This window comes from Sminthopsis crassicaudata, chromosome 2 (genome assembly GCF_048593235.1).
Source record: "Sminthopsis crassicaudata isolate SCR6 chromosome 2, ASM4859323v1, whole genome shotgun sequence".
NCBI classification, from domain to species: domain Eukaryota; kingdom Metazoa; phylum Chordata; class Mammalia; order Dasyuromorphia; family Dasyuridae; genus Sminthopsis; species Sminthopsis crassicaudata.
In genome coordinates this window covers 68,905,333-68,914,409 of record NC_133618.1, presented here as the reverse complement: position 1 = coordinate 68,914,409, position 9,077 = coordinate 68,905,333, and positions in this window count along the sequence as shown.

The following is a 9,077-nucleotide window of genomic DNA, read 5'->3' as shown; positions in this document are numbered from 1 at the left end:
TTCAAAGTTAGATTCTTAGAAAGAAAAAAAACAGAAACAAAATGAGACTTCTATCACAAAGTTTTGCAAAGGTGAATGTTGAAAACTATTTTTGCACATACTTTGAGAATAAAAATCTGTTTAAAAAAAGAAATACGTTCTTCAAAAATTCAAGATATCTTTTTTTCCTCAGATTTCCTTTTTTCTATCACAAAATCTCAAATATAGTCTGTACTCTCCCTATTGTCCACTTATTTATACTTTAATAATCAGGTACTTTGTTGGTAAGAAACTAATTCAAAATGGAATATTCCCTACTTAGTTTCTTCACCTTTGAAATATAGAGTTAAAATGAAAGCAATTTGGATTAGTGTTGGAATAATTCCCCAAATACTATAACACCAACCCTCTTTTCCAGGATTCTGATTTGTTTCTGAGTCTTTTAATCTCTTTCTTCTTTCTGTTTAGGTGGTCTCTAGTTTATACTGATAATATCATATTTATTTCTTTTCAACTCTGATTTTGGATTTTCTTAATAATAGTTTATCTTTTTCATTACTATTGTTGTTATCACCTTGAGAATCAAATATGAACTCTATCTAATTATTAAAACCTATTATAACTTGTTCCCAACATCTTTTCAGATATGTATTATTCCCTCTCATTTAACTCTATAAAATGATTGTCCTGCTTGACAGTCATTACAAAAATACTTCATTTAAGATTTCTGTACTTTTTCATCACCATTCTTTCCTAATATAACCCTGCATCTTAGACTCCATTATTTACTTCAAAATGCAAATACCTTGTTCTTTAAAAATTTTGTTTTCTGATTCCCCTCAGTTCCTAGTAACTCTCTTCCCATTTACTAAAAATTTGCTGTGCATAATTTGGTATATAGTTCAGACTATGGATCTATGAACTACTGACACAAATCTTATTTTCAGTGGCAAGTTGGTTTCTCAGAAAGTAGTTACTACTTTTTCCTCAGAGTTCTAGGGATATAGTTCTAACAATTATGAATCCTCACTGGTGTGTCTATCCCATTAATTATCAAATTTTATAATTTATCCAGATGGACTTAATTAGTTTTTAAAATATTTATTATTTTAATAACTGTTTCCCAATTACATGTAAAGCAATTTTGAACATTTATTTCTTAGAATTTTGAGTTCTCAATTTTCTCCTTTCTCCCTGACCTTCCCTTATCCCTTGAGAAGGCTAGTAATTTCTTATTAATTATATACATGATGTCATGCAAAAATATTCATATTAGCCCATCTTGTATAAGAACACACACAAAACATAGAATAAAATTTGAAAAAGTATTTTGTTGTTCTTGTTTTGTTTTGTTTTAAGCATGTTTTGTTTAGTGAGTAGAGATCATCAGTTCTCTCTTGTTCTGGAGATGCATACTATTTTTCATTATTAATTCTTTGGAATTGTCTTAGATGATTGACCTTATCAGAGTAGCTAAGCAATACTGCTATTATTATGTTTAGTATTCTCCTAGTTCTGCTCACTTTATTTTGCATCAGTAGGTCTTCTTAGACACTAATGCATTATTGGTGGAGTTATGAAATGATCCAGCCAATCTGGAGAATCTGAATCTTTGCCCAGAGAGCTATAAAAGTGTGCTAATCCTTTGATTCAGAAGTACTATTGCTGGGTCTGTATCTCAAAGAAATCGCATAAGAGGGAAAAGAACCAACATGTGCAAAAATTTTGTATCAGCTCATTTTTGGTGGCAAAGAACTGGAAAATGAGTAGGTATCCATCAATTGAGGAATGGCTGAATAAATTATGGTATATGAATATAATGTAATATCATTGTTCTAAAAAAATAAATAAACTGATTTTAGAAAGGCCTGGAAAGATTTATATGAACTGATGCTGAGTAGAGCAAGCAGAACCAGGAATACATTGTACATAGTAACAGCGAGATTGCATCCACACAGATAACTATTGAGACTGAATGTAAATCAACACATTCTATGTTCACTTTTTTTTTCCTTCTGTTTTTTTTTTTTTTGCATGTATATGTGTATTGCTTTTATCTTTTGATTTTTCTCTTCCAACATGATTCATAGGGAAATATGTTTTTAAAAAGTGAATGTATATTATAGCCTCCCAAAATAGTTTTTGTGTAACTATGAAAAATAAAAATAAATGTCTTCCCAGGCTTTTTTGAAACCATCCAGCTCTTCATTCCTTATGGCCCAATTGTATTTCATCATAATTATATATTACTACTTGTTTAGTCATTCTCCAATTTGTGGGCAACTTTTCCATTCCTAATTCTTTGCCACCACAAAAGTAATTACTATATTTTAGCACAAATAGGACCTTTTCTTTTTTGAATAATCTCTTTGAGACAATGACCAAGTAGTGGTATTTTGGAGTCAAACAGTATATTTGTTGTAATCCTTTGGGCATGGTTTCAATTATTCCCAAAATGGATAGATTGGTACACATCTCCATGAACAATACATCAGTGTCCTAGTCTTCTCACAACCCTTTCAGCATTTGTTATTTCCTTTTCTGTCATAGGAACCAATCTGAGAAGTGTGAGGAAGTGTCTCAAAGTTGTTTTAATTAGCATTTCTCTAATCTATAGTTATTTAACACATTTTTTATGGACCATTTGATAACTTTGATTTTGTCTTCTGAAAACTTCTTGAGATTTTTACTTTGTTACTTTCCATATCTTATCTCTTCTTTGGTCATAAATTCTTTTCTTATCCATAGTAAGTTAGCTTAGGTGGAATGTCATTTTTATTACTTTTTGTTATTGAATCCTGAATGTTTCCTTTTATGACCCCTCATTTCTGTCATACCCTTCTGCTTCTACTTATGTGTTTGGAAGGATAGATTTCTATACCCAATTGAGGGTTTTTCTAATAAGATATTTTACATTTTCTTCTGTTTTTTTTTTTTTTTTCTTCATTCTTTTGACTTTATTTCATTGTCTTTTGATGTCCCATGGCATTTTTACCCAATTCTATTTTTTAAAGAATTATTTTTTTCAGTGAGCTTTTGTAGACTTTTTTTCCCCCCCATCTTACCTATTCTGCTTTAAGGAATTTTTTTCATCAGTGAAGTTTTGTATCTTTTTTTCTATTTGGCCAGTTCTTTTTTTGAAGGATTCTTTCTTCAATGTTGCATATGTGTATGTTTTCCTCTTTTACCAACTGTTAATTGTCTTTTCATAATTTTCTTCCCTCATTTTCATTCTTGATTTTTTCTTCTACCTCTCTGATTTAAAAAATATATATATTTTTTTGCTTTTCTAGGAATTCTTATTGAATTTGTGCTCAATTAATTTTATTGAGACTTTATTTATATGTATTTTTATTATTTATATTTTATTCTTCTGTGTCACTATAGTAAAAAATTTTTGGTCAGCTTTTTTTTATGTTGTTTTATCATTTTTCCAGCTATGTCTTGACAACATATATGTTAAAGTTGATCTCTCCCAGCATAAGAAAGGAGAAATGGGAACAATCCCCAACTTTCAGGCTTTTTTGTATTGCTGTTTTCAGAGTTAATTCTTAGGGTTTGGAAGTTTTTGGTATTTCCAAAAAAGTGTAATCTGGAGAGAGGTAGAGTCACTGCTTTCCTGGTCTTTTGCTCTGATCCTTATCTAGGAAAGGTCTCTGCTCTTTTGGGACTACAATTATTCCCTGTTCCTCATGGTCCCTAAAGTGTTCCTCTTTACTCTTGATTTGTAACACAGAAGCATATATTAATCAAATAGTATTCATCCCTAAGTCCAGTGAGTACAAGGGTCCCAGATAATGTCTTTCTGACCCATTGCCAAGTCCCCTTAATATCTTTGGCTTTAAAATGGAAGGTAGTGCAGGTGCTTTTACCACAGTTTATTTCTACTACTGATTACATCCATATAGTCTCCACTTGTGACACCTATAACTTTTTAAGTTTTCTTGAACTGGAAGAATGTATCACTCTGACCTTTGATTAGATTTGTCACTCCAGATTTCTATTTTAACACTATTTTAACATTATTTGAAGGGGGATGTTGGGAGAATTCAGCTCTTTCTTCTACTTCACCACCTTAATTCTCACCATAGATTCTAAGAAGCTTGATTGAACTGCTCTACTGTAGGATGGAGAGACAAAAGAATGCCCAGATCCAGAATTTAGTTTTATTTTATACAAGTGCCCACTGGGCATGAGCATGTCTACTCAATCAATCTCAGTAAACTTTTTTTTTGTTGTTGTTGTTTTTTGTTTGTTGTTTTTTTTTTTTTTTTTGTGTGTGTGCACAAGCTATTTTCTTTTATACAATGTCTATTACTCCTTCCAGGTGGATTAGGGATGCTTCACACCTAGTTTAATATCTTTAATGAAGTGATAAAGACATAAAGGGAAACATCTTAAGTGAAGAAGAGGTGATTAATTAAATAAATTATATGTATTTATATAGTTACTCATATATGTATATACAAATAAATAGATGTAAATACATATACATATATACACATGTATGTACTTTTCTTTTTAGTTAGAATGTATGTTCATCGAAGATAGGGACAGTTTCATTTTTGTCTTTATATCTCTAGTACCTGGATATAGTAAGCATTAATACATTTCTTTTTAGCAAACTTCCATTAATAATCCATTCTGTAGAATGGTAAGTACTAAAGCTAGGTAAGAAAGGCCAAAACCTGGTATTTCTTTTCAAGAAGTTTATAATCTAATGGTAGAGACAACATGCCAGGAACTATGTACAAAGAAAAAATACACCTACAATATAAATTAGGGATAATCAAGATTATTCTGAAGGTCAAATGAAAAGATGATAGAGGAATATAAGCTATTATTATTTCTGAGACTCTTCAAAGATTCCCTCACTTGTTACCATTGATCACCAAGATTCCTTTCAACTATAATATCCAATGATTTTGTGAAAGCTAACATGAAGTCGGGATTGTGTCCATGTGGATATAAAATTGAGAAATATAGTCAAACAAAAGGTTAAAAATTTCATAGAAACATTATTTTCCCCTGAATAATATGTAAATATTTTAATTCTCTTTCCTTTTCCTATATAAATCCCTCCCAGCCCTTTCAGTATTTCACTAAAATGAAAAAATTGATGGATATAATGTAGTACAGTGAAAAAATAATCTAAACAAATATCTATGTAGGTCTTCCTTCTAAAAATATACCAGTAAATATTTAACAATCTGTTCTCTGAGGAGAAAAAAATATTCACAACATTCTTTTCTTGTTCAAGCTATATGATTAACATTTTTCCTATCATTTTTTTAAAATATAGGCAATCAACAAATCAAGCTCCAATTCATAGCATTTAACAATTTCCTAAGAAGCTTAAGATGGTACAGTGCCAGGCCTAAAGTCAGGAAGACTTACCTTCTTGACTTAAAATTTGGCCTCAGACACATTAACTGTGTGAATTTGAAGAAGTCATTGAACCCTGTTTGCCTCAGTTTTCTTATCTGTAAAATTATCTGGAGAAGGAAATGGCAAACTAGATCAATATCTTTGCTAAGATTACCCCAAATGGAGTCACAAAGAGTCAGACAGCTGAAGTGAGTGAAGAAGAAACAACAGAAGTTTAAATGCTCACATCAAAAATCTAATAATTGAGCTTTCACAAACCACTGAGGGCTGACTCCAGCACACCATGGCCATTTTCTAGGAATGTGATCTTGAGCAAGTCACTGAAACTGTTTCAATTTTTTTTTTCATTTGAAAAGTGAAGTTAATAACACTTCTATCTCTGTTCAAAGGTTGTTCTGAAGATCAAATGAAAAGATGATAGAGGAATATAGGCTATTATTTCTGAGATTCTTCAAAAATGCCCTCACTTCTGACCACAGTGGTTTTGGTGAAAAAAATAATGATTATAGAGACAGTGAATCTCATTTTTCAGTAAAAAAAAGAAAAAATGCTAGATTTGTAACAGAGAAACTGGTTTTAAATCCTGGTTTTAGCAATACTTTCCAGTAATGTCTATTCTTAAATGAGTCATTCCCCCTCCTCGGGCCTGTAAAATTAAAAAAAAATAGACTACTAGAGGCTCCTTCCATATATGTTTCAGATGTTAAGGACCATGCCTAAATGAAGGGACAGGTCAATTATTTGAGAGCCTCCTCAGCTGTGAATCATAACACTTGAAGGAGTTGCAAAGCAACCTTTACTAAAGAAGATGTTCCTTGTGGATTGGGAATGAAATAAATTGGTGGCAAGAGGGAAGAGGAGGGAGGTTAGACAATGCAACTGCCTCTCCGTCTCCTTATATCATCATCATCCTCTTACATGAAGAGATCCATTCTATAGGTCTGAGGTAGACCTCCAGCAGCCATGGGCAAGTGGCTCCCATATCACAACAGTTTGAAACTCAGATTTTCCCATTATTAGCTATGTGCCATTGGTCTAGTCACTTTTCTCTGTGACAGTATCTTCACTTATAAAATTGGAAATATACTGGATGACCTCTAAAGTGTCTTCTTGCTCTGACTGCTATGATCTATTAAACTTCATAATGGAATTATCTCTATGTGGTTAAATGCCTTCCACAGAATTGGATTGTTCCTGTTATTGTTCATGCCCTGGAGACTGGTTGTTTTGTTCTTATATTATCTGATTAGGGAAGCAGGGAGGAAACCCCTGAAAGAATAGCAGGTACTAGAGTATGCTAAAGACTGCTCAGATCTAGAAGGAAAAAAAAATCCACTTAGGAAATCACTTCAATTCTGCTGAAGCCGCTGTATCTAGTACCCGCTGTACTTCATCTGTCTGCTGATGGCCTCCCTAGTGGGTTCAACAACCCTGAAAAATTAGAATTGGCTCAATTCGACCAACTCAGCAGTGCATGAGTACCAAGGGGCTTTTTCCTTTTTATTTGACTTGCAGGAAACCAACTTCAATGAGATTTTATAGTCTCTTGAAGCTTGGGGACTTTTTTTTTTTTTCTTTCATACTTTTGTCTTATAAATCTCTGGTAAAACCATAGAACAAAAAAAAAAAATGATGAATTCTTAACAATTTGAATTCATTCATTTACAATAACCTGATTGAGGATGCTGGACAAAGCATATCCTTAATGATTTTGTTCTCATTAGCATTTATAACTGTATCTGAATTCCAATGCTTTATAGTCAGGATGTGGGATTTCTTTATTATTCATGTGTGAATAAGATGACATGAGATATAAACATTGCAGATGTACACATACACAGTTTTAAATATTTCTTTTACATTGTTTGATTTTGATTCTTTTATTTTTTTCCCTTTTTTGATTCATGCTGTGATAATGAGCCTTGTAAATTACTATTCATAATAAATTTGGGGTAACATTATTCACTTTCCTTGGTACTTTTTATTTTGTGCAGTGAGTAGGAGACCCTACTGAGTGCTACAAATTGAGAGAAACAAACAATTCCAAGGGAAAAAAAAAAAACAGATCTCCAGAGCTTTTGGAGGGGATGGGATTGACAGTTTGAAAAGTTTTAAGTATGCCAAGTGGTCATCTTAGCACACTCAACATTCAGAGAAGGAAAAATGTAACTCCAGATGTTAAGATTGTCAACAAACTCCTTTGTTCCCAGGAACTGTTTTCATGATATTTTGATTATAATTATTGGTAAGTTATTTTTTCCCTTAAGTCTGAGTTCTGTCTTAAAGAATTTTGAGCATGACAACTCATCTCTAGTTGATGGGAAGAACCTTTAAAGATCATGTCATTCAATCCCTTCATTTTATAGATGAAAAACTGAAGCTATAAAAGAGGCAATGACTTGTTCAGAGTCATTAAATAAATAACAAAGTCAGTATTTCCCACCTCCAGGGCCTTCTTTCTTACCACTCCATATATTTGACTTGCTTCACCTTCAATCCCACTCTCATAATTTCCTTCACTATTCCCTTTTGGCAGTGCTTAGTAAATGTTTGACTGAATGATTAGCAAAATAAATAAATAAGTTACAAAGTACTCATGGGAGGAGCTAACATTTAAGTAAATATTTTCTTGTTATTTTCTTTTATTTAAAGCTCAGTTTTCTCATCTGTAAAATGGAAATAAAAATAGCAACTATCTCATGGTAACTTTATGAAGACTGAATGAGATAATATTTGTGAAGTACTTTGCAAACTTTAAAATACTATATAAATTTAAGTAATAATATCTCACATTTTTATGGCATTTTAAGCTTTCAAAATAAAATTTCCTCATAGAAACTGGGTAGTAGGGAACATGACATTATTACTCCGATTTTACATATTGGAAAATTGATGTAGTTAATGTCAGAAACAGAATTAAAACCTAGGGCATATCTCTATCTTACTTATATCCCACTTTACCTATTGGAAATTCTTTATAATGCTCCTCCCTCATATGTATATGAGGGTAATTGAACATTATTTTAACTTTTTAACTCAATGATTCTATTCAATTAGCTGACCAGTAGTCAGAAAGTTGGCATATAGTAGCACACAATAATAGGTAGAATCTGATATTTTCAAAGTGTTTTATATGTTATCTCATTTTATCCTCACAAAAGCCCTGAGAGGTAGGAGCAATTGTCATTACCATTTTACAGATGAGGAAACTGAGGCAAGCAGAGACTGTCATCTGTCCAAGAGTAATGCAAGTATTAAGAATCTAAGATTAGATTTGAACACATATCTTTCTGACCCTTGGCTTCGTAAACTATCTACTATACCACCTAGCTGCCATAAGCAAAGTAAATAAAAGGAACCTCAGAATGTGAAACTTGCTTCCTTCACAACCCAGAAAAATTTCCATTTTTAGGACCCTTCTAACTGATTGGTCACTGCCTTCCCAGACTTCATTCCAGGAAGGCATCGATCAAGCTTCATTTACTTTATAATTACTGAACTTATTTTCCTTGGCCTTGGCCTCACACAAGGTACCTGCCACACCTCCCTGCTATTGGGCTCACTTTATGTGTTTAACAAAAGCCCAACATATCAGAAATTTCTTAAAGGTAGAGACTACCTCACCCACTTGTATGTAGCTCCCAGCTTAGAGCAGAGCCTGGAATTTTAAAAGTACTTAATAATGCTTTATCATCTATCTATCTACCAGT